We start from the raw sequence: 12,051 nt of genomic DNA, 5'->3' as shown, positions 1-12,051 counted from the left end.
CATGTTGTTACTAGATTTTTATCTCCTGCAGCAGTGGGTTTTATACTGTATCGGTAGAGTGATGAAGGCTACATTGTGGACATTTCTACTTGGTGCAATGACATGTTGATTCCAGGAACCTAAAATAAACTGTTGTGAAATTTCACTTTCATCTGTTGGAAGGTTTGGCAAAGGCTGGAGTGAGGTTGAAATACGTCCGTTTGAAGGATCAATGACGTTATAAGACGAAGGAAAATGTTATATTGTTATTTAGCTCAGCTGTAGATCTTGTGCAGGCTCTAGCAAGACTGCAGTTTATGCAATGTAAAATCATTTTGCAAATCTCTGTTTTGCAACTTTGTGAACAATGGCAGCACAGTGTGCACTGTTTGGTTATCATCCCTTACAAGTAAACCTTGCTAACTGATTTCAAAATCGATATGACTGACTCGGATCAGCAGTTATTGTTTGAAACACTGTGTGCCATTTATTTTAGCATTGGAAAAAAAATATTATAAGATCTTTCCACAAAGAGCACATAATGTTGTTTCTATTGAATTCCTGGTGGTAGCAGTGAGACAAGTACGTGCTGCACAGAGGTAGGTCCAGCATTGCTGCCAGGTATTTATTTAAATAAGGTCACAGTGAAATTACAGAGGTTTAGGGTTACAGCACAGTATTTCATTTGAAAATTAGGTATTCTTATTGCACGCGTGACTATATGTGACAATGTAGTACTATTTGTCCCCCAAAAGAATTTTAATGCTTTTCTAAAATACATGAAAAGGTAGTTCTGCAACTCATAGAAATTGGTGATGCTCTTGTATAATTTTTTTAATTTTAAATTTTCTCATGAACATGCCTTGTTGTGTTGGAAAGACACAGCTTAATGCTGCTTCGTCTAAATGTCACCCGATGGAGGTTTTTATATTTAAAAAATCTGATAACGTATGAACAATTTCAAATCACCATATCCTTAAATGAAAAGAGTGTGATTAGCAACTGTTATCGCAAATGATACATGGGATTGTATTAGAACATTACTATAGAACTGATTTTGGGTCAAAAACATTGTATACCCAGTCCATCACAAAACAACACAGACAACCACACACACTCACACTTCAGGCCTAGAAATGCTCAGGAGTGTGGTTGAACCTACAACTTTCTCGCTGTGAGTCAAGAGTGCCAACCTCTGTCTGTCACACACCCAATGCTGGGGAATCGAAACACTTTTATCCAGGTTGTTCACAAATAAAATTTCACGCCAATGATGAATGGCCTCAAAAACCTACGTATCACATATTATACATGATATAGGGATATGTAAATAAAATTTGTTTACTTTTTTGGTGTTTTTCTAATGACTGTTTATCTCAAATCATCACTTTCTTCTTCTCTGTGCCATTACTTCACAAATCCATTTCTTTGATCAACGGGTAACAGTGACATGAGCGTGTCAGCCTTTTCCTACAGAGTGCTTAAGGTTCAGGTAATGTGCCACAAAACTACTAAGGACCAGTTACTACCTAAGCAAAACAAACTAGTTAATACTTCTAATTGTCTAACTTATTTGTAATATTGATGTGACACAATAGATGAGCTGTGAGCACTGTGCGGATCAGTCTAATGCAGTGATGTGGAGTCTGGGGAGGCATCATGAAAACAAAAAAAAGAAAGAATGAATGAAGAATGTACATAAAATAAATATTAGTATTTTCCAATGATTTGCATTAAAGATGTATTTTCAGTATGATGACACATTTTTGACATTATAAAGTAAAGTATTTGGCAGTTGCATGCTGTTGGATGTATAGTGATAGTGAAATAAGATGCTCTTTTCAGTTCTTACAATTGTAAATCTGACTCCTATCAGTGGAGTCAGTGCCTTACCAGCCATGAACCTCACCACACATCACTGGTCTAATATCAGTCGGTAACAGTCAGTTGGATGGATACTCTGCAAGGATAAAGAAATATGCTCTCTTTCTCAAGGTAGCAAGAACAGGACATTTCATACTGCACAACAAAGACAAACGCAGAGCTCCTGGGAGGTCATGGTAAATGGTAAATTGACTTCACTTATATAGCGCTTTTCAACTGTGTGAGCAGCCCCAAGGCGTTAATCACATTCACCCATTCTCACACCAATGGAGGCTGCAGCCATGCAAGGCACTGTCACTCCAATGGGAGCAATTTGGGGTTCAGTGTCTTGCTCAAGAACACTTTGACATGTGGAGAAGGGAATCGAACCGGCAACCTTCCGATTGGGAGATGACCACTCTCACAACCGAGTCATGGAACAAAATCATGAATGCAGGGTTCTTTCATATTAACTACCGCCATTTAGAGTTTTGAACCAACACGATATCACATGATAGTTATCAAGCACCACATCAGACAAAAGTACAGGCTAGATTAAGTGTCAAGGACAAAATTCTGAAATTAAAATATGATTTTCTTTTAAATCATCTGTATAAAGTCTGCTATTTTCACCTGAAATGTTTATACAATTTTCAGTAGGCATAAAACTCCAACTTGTCATATTACCTATTTTCTTTTTTAAAACAGAAATAGCGTACATGAGAAAGAAACATCGACATCCAACAAAAGAAACAATAAGCCTGTAAAAAAAAAAAAAAAAAGCACCATTAGGACTCTGGGACTAGAATGGAGGACAGAAGTAATCAAATTACTGGCTTCAGCTCTTTTGCTGAAGAAGAAAAAATAGCACATTGTCATTACATCAGAGTTTTACTGCTGAATTTTGTGTGTGCGTGCATGCATGCGTGCGTGCGTGTGCGAGACGTGTGCGAGACGGTAGTATTGTGTAGAGGCATGAGAAGTACTGGATTTCTTTTCTAACTGATAGGGTGTTCAGCAGCACCTCACTGCCCTTTCTATCTACCTCACTGCCCTTTCTATCTACACATACAATTTCTATCTACACATACAATTGACCCTGACCAATCTACTTAAATCCCAAATTCAATGATTTTAGTTTGGTTCAAAAATCTTACTTTTAAGCACTAATTGTGAAAGCTTTTGTAACATGTACACCTGTCTGTTCTTGCGACATGTATTGCAGGGGTTATGATTCTCTGTGAGGAATGCAGAGAGTGTGTGCACCAAAACATTCCAAGTGATTGTACCATCTTGGTAGCGCATTGGTGCTTTAGTCACACCATAACCTCAAGCTATTTTCTGAGCATTTACTTGAAAGGCATATAATTACAGCATTAATATAATTATATATATAATATATAAGCCTGGATGACCTGAACACCCTCCATGCAAAATGAAACCCCAACTATCCTTGTAACCGACAGAGAAACCATTCAGAGGAGCTTCACCTGTTCTGTGGAGCAGTAGATGGGTGAGATGACATCCACTACGTCTTATACCTATCTACTGTTTGGCAGAAGAGCGTAGCTATGATGATCCAATTGTGCTGTACCATTACAATACTCGTCAGTCAGGCTACAGAGGCCCAATATCTAATCAACCAGAAGCCAGTTTACATCACACTTTAAAGTCGGCTCAGATATACAACACATCCTTTACTATAAGTCTGTCCAATAATTATTTATCTGGCAGGTTTACAGAGCCCTTGAGGATTAAATTATATAACACTGCTCAACCCTGCTGTTTATTCCTCTGCTTGGGTCTCATTAACATTTCCTCAGCGTTGTTGCATGAAAATATGATTTTCAATTTTAATTTTCACACTTTGCTGTCTCATGGGTATTTTCTCTTAGAGATTGTGGCAAGGCAAGAAAATCAATCTTCAGTCCTTGGTGCCGTTATCTGGTGTTTCCAGTCATATCTGGATTTGAACGCTGCAGTCTTTGTTCACCGGAGGCTGCAACAAAGAGAACGGGTGTCATGCCAGATATTCTAGAATGTACTTATGGGCCATGATGTACGGAATGCCTCAAAGGAGGTGGTTGCTTTTCAATACCTCGATACAGTTTCTTCAGTGTGATTTCCATCTTTGTTTCACTAATCACCTGTCTTATTTGCAGCATATAGGTCAACAGTGAGAGCATTCTCAGGACTCTGGATATGTTGGTGTGAAGAGTGAAGGCACAGCGCTCGCTTACTACAATGAGGTCAAAGAAAATCTAACTAATTTAAAGAAACGCGTAAGAATTTAATGGTGCTGAAGACTCAAATCAAGGCTGATGTTAGGATGGTCAAAGATGGGAGGGAGGAGAGTCAGGATGAATGTGGAGAGAGAGTGAGAGAGAGAGAGAGAGAGAGTGAGAAAGAGAGGGGGTGGCGAGAGAGAGGGGGGTGGAGAGAGAGGGAGGGATGGAGGGAGGACTTTACCTTGAAGCTCCAGGGAAAGAACATGTGCATGTGATAAGGACTGCCAGACATGGGGAGGGGGTGCAGAGAGGGGGGGAGGAAGTTACGAGGGGAGTTGGGTGGTTTCGAGCTCAACGCAGAGAGATGAAGTGAAGGGAGAGGCTGAATCACAGGGAGATGGAGCAGGAGAGTGTTTCAGAGGCTTTGTACTTAGTGTGTGTTTCTCAGGAGAATGAATGATGAGGACCACAGCTCCACTTTCGGCTGCGCTGGAAGGCTTTTAGCGGGATTTTACTTCCACTAATTCTCGAATTTCAATACTGGACTGAGTTCCTGCTACCAGCTTTGGTCTCCACAAGTGCTCTATGGTCCATAACAGTGGCGATGTCGGTAAGATTGAGTTGATTGTCAGTTTTGACTTAGTGGTAATATAAAGTGGGATTATGTCTTGCATTGCGTTTGTATTTGTTTGTTTGACTTAAATAAATTCCAAACTTCAGTTCAAATGTTAAATGAAAACTGATCTGTATTCAATTATGTCGATTCAATTTGCATTGCAAAAACAAATTAAGATATAACGGTTAATACTCTTGAATTTTCCTAATCTACAAAATGTGTCACCTAAAAACTAAGGGGCTGTCTGTGCATGATGAGGATACAAGGCTTGTGAATCTTTGACTGTAGTATTTCAGAGTATTTCAGATGTGTTGAAGAAACTTTGCGATTTTGGCGATCAAAATATAAAAATCAGGTGACAAATAATGGCCATGCTTTCTCATAAATATGTTTTTTCTAAGGAACTCTCAGACAACAAACTGTGATTACTTGTAAGACAAAATGGACTGGTGGATGTTTTTCACGTGTCCTCTAATGCTAACGAACAAACCCAAATACAATGAACCATAAACACAGTTTTGTCTCTCATGAATTTTAATACCATGTGTTGCAACAGTCAGTTGTTTAATGGGAAGCTCATTTTAAAAGAGGAGTGTGTTTGTGTCAGCACAAATATTTTTTTAGGCATCTCTTTAAAAGAAAAAATAAAGATTTGAGTTTGGAGAAATCTTTGTGATGAATATGCAGCAATCAAAGATTAATATGATTTTTTTTTTAATGTTTCATCCATCCTTTTTATCCTAAGGTATTACTTCTTGAGGGGATTCCAGCTAGTTACTGATTAGCTGCTGAGTAAAGTGAGGTGGATGTGACATCCATTAGTTGCACAAACTTTAGACTGGCAGCCATGTGATCTTGCAAAACTGCAAAAACACCTTATGAGACATTGAATTTGACGGCTAGGAGTTTCTCTAAGATTGTAGCACATCCAATATATCAGAATCAGTCAATATTTTAAATCTAAATGATTGAAAGTGGTAAAAAGGTGAAAACATATGAAAATAGGGTGAACAGTTATGTGACATAGGGGAGTTTGAACACAATTGGATGATTTCTGTCACAGGCGAAGCATAGATTCAAAGGCTGGACACACAGCAGGTTGCAAGTGAAGTGTCTCCTCATTGGATTTTCAGTTGAAATTGGAAGGTGGAAAATGTTTAAGCTGAGCCAAGGCTGAGCAGGCAAGGGTAAAGGAATCTTGAAAGTCAGAGGACGGCTGGACTGGAATCTTGGTTGGACAGAAAAAAGTGGAAAAAAAGACTAGGAATAGGAAGAAATCTGGAACGACGTATGAAACAACATAGACGAACTGTCAACAACAGACAACTGAATTTAAAGTGCAGTCACCAGGTGAAGCTAATCACACACTCACACACACACACTTGCTGGAGATATTATATTGGTCTGAGAGCGACTCTGCGTCCCCCCAGAAGAACTGGAGGAAGTTGTGAGGGACAGAGATTTTACAATAGTTTTCAGGCATTATTATAAAGCAAAATCCCTCAATTTCTTGACAGCTTTTTAAAATATTTAAAATATTTAACATTTTTGCCGTTTTAGGTATTATGTATATTGAAATACTCATTATGACAATGATAAATAGTTCCAATTTAAGTTTTTTTGAGGGACATGCTGCCAGAGAGAACAGACAAAAAAAGAAATGAACGAGCAGTTAAAAACCAACAACAACAGCAACAAAACAATAACAAACTAAGAGGCACAAAACAAGAATAACTTGTGCTTTACTTTCATGTGTGTATGAATGTGTTGTTTGTGCGCCTCTCTGACAAACACAATGGAAACAAACACGGACAGGATGACAGGCCAAGATGCGAAGAGAAAGTTGTCTTTCTGCTTATGTGCTGTGGCAGTCGGCCCCAGGCAGCTCCCAGCCTGCCTGTCGGTTATTGCTGCACATGACCCCTCTGTGTATCCGTTGACTTGGCCTGAAAGCCCTGGCCAAGCCCCTACAGTCCTCCTACATATGCCTGAATCTGTCACTCAGGGACAAACCCTTGTCAAAGGAAATTCACTGCATGCATGAACAAACTAAATGCAGCTGCTCCAGCAGTGCTCAGAGAGGCAACAGCTGCAAGCTGCATTAAAAACTGAATATCTGCATACATGTTATCAAAAATGGTTACTGACCATGTGTTTAATATAGGCTCTTAATGTCCTTAAGGCCTGCAAGGTTTCTTGAGTGTCAATGATGATGAATGATTTTAGTTGTTGGCTTATTTGGGACAAGCCAATGACAAAGCATACATTGATTTCTGATTAATGCACACATAGCTGTGTTTCTTCGATCATTCACTGTTGCTCCCATGCAAGCAACCCCCTCTGAGCACTTCAACTCGTTTGTTTTAAGACACACAGATTCACAATGTCTTAGGGAAAAGTTGCTTAAATTGCATTGTCTTTTTTTTTTTTTTCTAATCACACAAGTACTCTGGAGACAACTCCTCAGCAGTTATACACTGCTTGTTTTAACCATCACAATAATCACCGAGGCAGAGGAGAGCAAAGTATTGTTTTCGAAAGAGTAAATATGAAGGTTCAGAAGCACAGAATTCTAACTTATTATTTGGATTTCAAAAAACCAAAATAATTTACTGCAAAAGGAAATTCAAAGTACAGAAGCCTACAATTCTTTCACGCAGATCTACAGTATGAAACAATAAATCTAACCCAGCCCTCATATGTTAGAGGACAAGCTGACCACTTTTTCCTTTTAATAATCTGTGAAAAAATATTTTAAGCAATTGCTGGAGTCTTTTCCCATTAGCCTAAATGAATTATTTGATCAACCAATATGACTGTGTGTGCCCCTCTTTCATGTTCATATTGCACATAAAGCGTTGGTGTCAGTTTGACCCAGCAGGGTGCAGAAGCAGGAGAAAGAATCTTTATTATAATGGAAAAAAATTTTTTTGCCTTGTAAGAACTTTAAGTCGACATGCCGGTGGTGTCAAATATTGGTGGTCAACTTACCATACTCTACATCAGACGTCAATCTGATATGGTATATTTGTAAAGAAATGTCATTACATGTGATAAGGGCAGGTTATGCCAATCGTTATTCTAAACAGAGTGCATGTACATTCTTGTTGACTCCATGTTGGGTTTAAATTATCCTTACTGCAGAGGTCTGTTATGTAACCAGATGGCACTTCCCACACATTGCTTTGAGAATGATGCCAGCAAAGCACAACCCATCAATTTGGAAGATGATGTTGCTCTCAAACATATAATTGTCTTTTCCTGAGCTCACTCCAAACAAATGTTTGTTTTGTGTTGCAGTTTTCAAACAAATGCAAATAGTGCAAGTAATAAACAAGCTTGACGAGTCAAACAAGTCCATCTTCAATACTGTTGAATTTAATTGCGTAGCTGTATGCGAGATCATGCGTGCATGTTGTAAAAGACCAAAGTCACAGTGCAAAGGCTCGTGGGATTGGATCACAGACTAAATCAGATTATAGCCCTGATGAATATAAACCAATAAACCAGTCTGATCATTTTATTCAGTGTTCATAAACGGGACAATCTGATTTAGATTAACAAAGTCAGACTGACGAAAAGTGACCGTGGAAACAGAATGATCGGTGTAGAGCATGGTGCACTGTGTTCAAATACATTCTCCGCTTTGCTCAAACCACAGGTAGATTCCTCCGCTTGTAGGCAACTGACTGTGAAGTCACTCGCATTGCTCACCCACAGCTGTGTGTGTGTGTGTGTGTGTGTGTGTGTGTGTGTGTGTGTGTGTGTGTGTGTGTGTGTGTGTGTGTGTGTGTGTGTGTGTGTGTGTGTGTGTGTGTGTGTGTGTGTGTGTGTGTGTGTGTGTGTGTGCTGTCTTTGCTCTCAGCTGCTTGTCTCACATCGCCTGAGGTCTTGCCACAAGGAAGACTTCTGCCTGTCATCTTCACTTAAGGTAACGGCAAAAAGCCCCTTAATGAGGTTTATCGTCCAAAATAAATTTCTTTTGGCCTGACCACCAGGTCGGAACGTAGGGCAAATTAAACGTTATGGATTTGCTCAGGATCCACACAGTGGATTAGCCCTCTCCTGTTCGAATCCCACGTTGGGCATGTTCTCCCTATGTGGATGTGCAGTTTTTTTTCTGGGTCCTTCTGTTTCCTCAAACCCTCCAAAAAACACCCCAATGCATTCAAGGCTAGATAGTGACACTAAAATTGACTGTAGGCCCCTAAATCTATATTATGCCACCATTTAGACCACTTTTTGAGTTTAAAGCGTCAAATTTAGCAATTCACTTTATGGTTTATTTTCTGACCCCGCTTTATGTAATATGAGTGAAGGGAAAAGTCACACATTTATAGAGAGTGGAAGAGAAGTCAACCACAGATGTCCTAAGTGCTTTGCTCTTCTTTCTCACTCATCTCAGGAAATCCAGGATACTCTTTCATAATGTTGAGACAAAAACACCCTCTTATCAATGTTGGACTTGCATCATTGTAGCTGCACTGACACAGAAGTCATCAAACATCGAACACATAAAAGAAACACAAATAGAACATTTCTCTTATAATCCAATGTCACCAAAATAATGGTCGAGAAAAACAATCTGCATTTTCTGTATGTGCAAGTAGGATTCTTTTGATTAATTTATCACCACAGTACATTTGTCACAAGAGTCACAACAGGCTGAAACAACTGAAACTATTGTTAGGCAATACCGAAGTAATCATTAGTGGACCAAGAATCTTTCAACATTTAAAACTGCGGTTGTGTATTCCCTAGTGCAATGTTGTGAAAGGCAATGAAAACAGGAGTGTAATAATATGAAAGGGCTTATTCTTAGTAATGAACCCTCTAAGACTTGTCAAGTGTAGCTGAAGCTTCTTTTGGCTCTATGGAAACACAGTCATTGCTTCAACTACAAGGTTGTTTTAGCTGCAGGCAGCTGCCCGAAAGCCTTTTCTTGGAAGAATATATTTACCTAAAATAACCAAAAAAGAGTGATAATGTCTTCACATGAATGATGAAGCTGTTTTGGAGTTACACATGCTGGCTTTATATAAGTTAAATAAGGATGCTAAAGCTTTTAAATTGGCATGTATTTTTTTTTTAATCTATTTGTAAAAGCTTCTTTTACCTCCTTTACCAGGTCTATGAATAATATGTTTACATTTGCATTTATTGTGCAGCAAATTCCATTCAATTCAATTTTATTCCTAAAGCGCCGAATACAACGTCATTTCATGAAACAGAGTGAAAAACCTAACAATTCCATAGGAGCATGCATAGAAGGTGGTGGAGAAGAAAAACTCCCTTTTAACAGAAAGAAATCTTTGCAAAACTAGGCTCAGAGGAGGTGGCTTTCTCTGTTCCTGTTGGTGTTTGGGGGAAGAAAAAGAGAAAAGGCGAGGACAGAGACAGAGAGCAACAAGCAACAAACAGATAAAGATAAATCCACTTGCTGCAGAAACTTGTCAACTACATATTTTGATATATTTGGCCATTATTGTTGCTTTTCCACTCGTGCAGCAGTGTGGCCCCGATGTGACCAGACATTTTAAATAAAGGTATTTGATATGAGGATCCGTTTCTGAGAAGCCTCATGTCGCTATTACCTGTTTCACAAACACTTTGTACATGGATGTTGGCACTGTTTGAAAAGATGTTTAATTTCAAGCTCTCAATGAGTGCTGACATGATTATAGCAAGCAAATAAAGCAGTGCACCGTGTTGGTGTACATCCCATGGCACCACTCAGATAATCAGTAAGTCATTCAACGCTCTTTACGCTGCATTCTCAACTGAGACAGGTGGCTTGAGGTAATGCAAATTTCTGGCATAATGATGATGAGACTCAGTCTTCCAGATGCAGAAATACTGGTATCAGTGGGGTTCTCCAGTAGGTTAGTTACAATACCCTACAGAGAATACATTTTCCAATCTGTGGACATCGGACAAGCCTATAAAAGGCTGATGGTTTATGCTGATACACTTATTGCTAATGCGTTGAATATCTGGCATTTATTGCATTCACTTTGCCGTTAATTTGGCCTTTGACATAAATTAATATCATTATTATTATGTTAAATACAGAAACAAACCTGGCAGAGCCCTATGTCAAACACTGTGATAGTTGAAGCACTGTACAAAAGTCTGGATGACAAGATTGACAAAAGAAAAGAAGAAATTAAATCAAGGAAATTTCTGCTAAAGAAATAAAGAACAACATAGTGAGGATGTAATCATAACAAGAAAACTGAACCATTCCCAATTATGATTCCAAAATCACTGCAAAATTACATGTGGAGATTTCCGGAAAAAAATGTACCACATTTAGTACAGAACACCAAAACCACTTTGGATCTGAATGACTCACAAAGGAACATAATAACAGGAAGGTTATTGAGTATAATATATATATATATATATATATATATATATATATATATATATATATACCAGACACAATTCATTACAATCAGAACCATTTGTTCACAAGTGTTGTTCGGTAACCTAATACACCAATAACCTAGAAACTTCTTGCGATTATGTCCTCACCATGTTGGTTATAGACTCTGGTCCTTGGTTTACAGCGTGTACAAGCACATGCACGCATGCACGTGCACACACACACACACACACACACACACACACACACACACACACACACACACGTACACACACACACACACACACACAAAGTAAAATGAAATATTAATGGATTCATATGTTTATATACATTCACGAGTGAGTACTGATAAGATGTCCGTCCTTCAAATGCAGGCTCAATATGTGCAGTAAGAGTTGTAATGTAACAAGACCTTTATGTTTATGTTGACCTTTACACGTATGCATTTTCCCAATGTCCCTGGATGTGTTTTCTTTAGATACTTGAGCTTCATACACAATCCAAAGAGATATTAGTCAACTCAAGATTGTCTGCAGCTGTCAGTCTTTCTATGTTCATCCTGTGATGATCCTTCAACAAATGTTTCCTGTGATAGGGATAGGTGGAGGCATGAATGGATTGCCATCGAACTGTGGTTAAAAACTGCTCAATTCATGAACAAAATTAAATTAAACATCTAATGGAAAGGAAATGCTAAATTAAAAATATGAGGTATGTTTGTGTTAACACTGTGTTACGCATGATTCTGCTGTCGGGTACACATGATTCCCATGGATGTCCTTTTCAGGACTATCTTGAATGTAAATTGATATTCAAATTCATAGCAACCAACCATATGAGAAAAGGACCAGGCACGATTTGTGGTCTATCCATATGCAATTCCTCAGAGTCTTCATTAAAGACTCAACAATATGCCAGTCACAGAGTATTGCTGCTCAAGAACTGCTCATTATTTTGGGGGCTAATTCACTGCTGAT

The sequence above is a fragment of the Blennius ocellaris genome, assembly GCF_963422515.1.
Source record: "Blennius ocellaris genome assembly, chromosome: 1".
In the NCBI taxonomy this organism is placed as follows: domain Eukaryota; kingdom Metazoa; phylum Chordata; class Actinopteri; order Blenniiformes; family Blenniidae; genus Blennius; species Blennius ocellaris.
Note: the sequence above shows the minus strand (reverse complement) of the source record.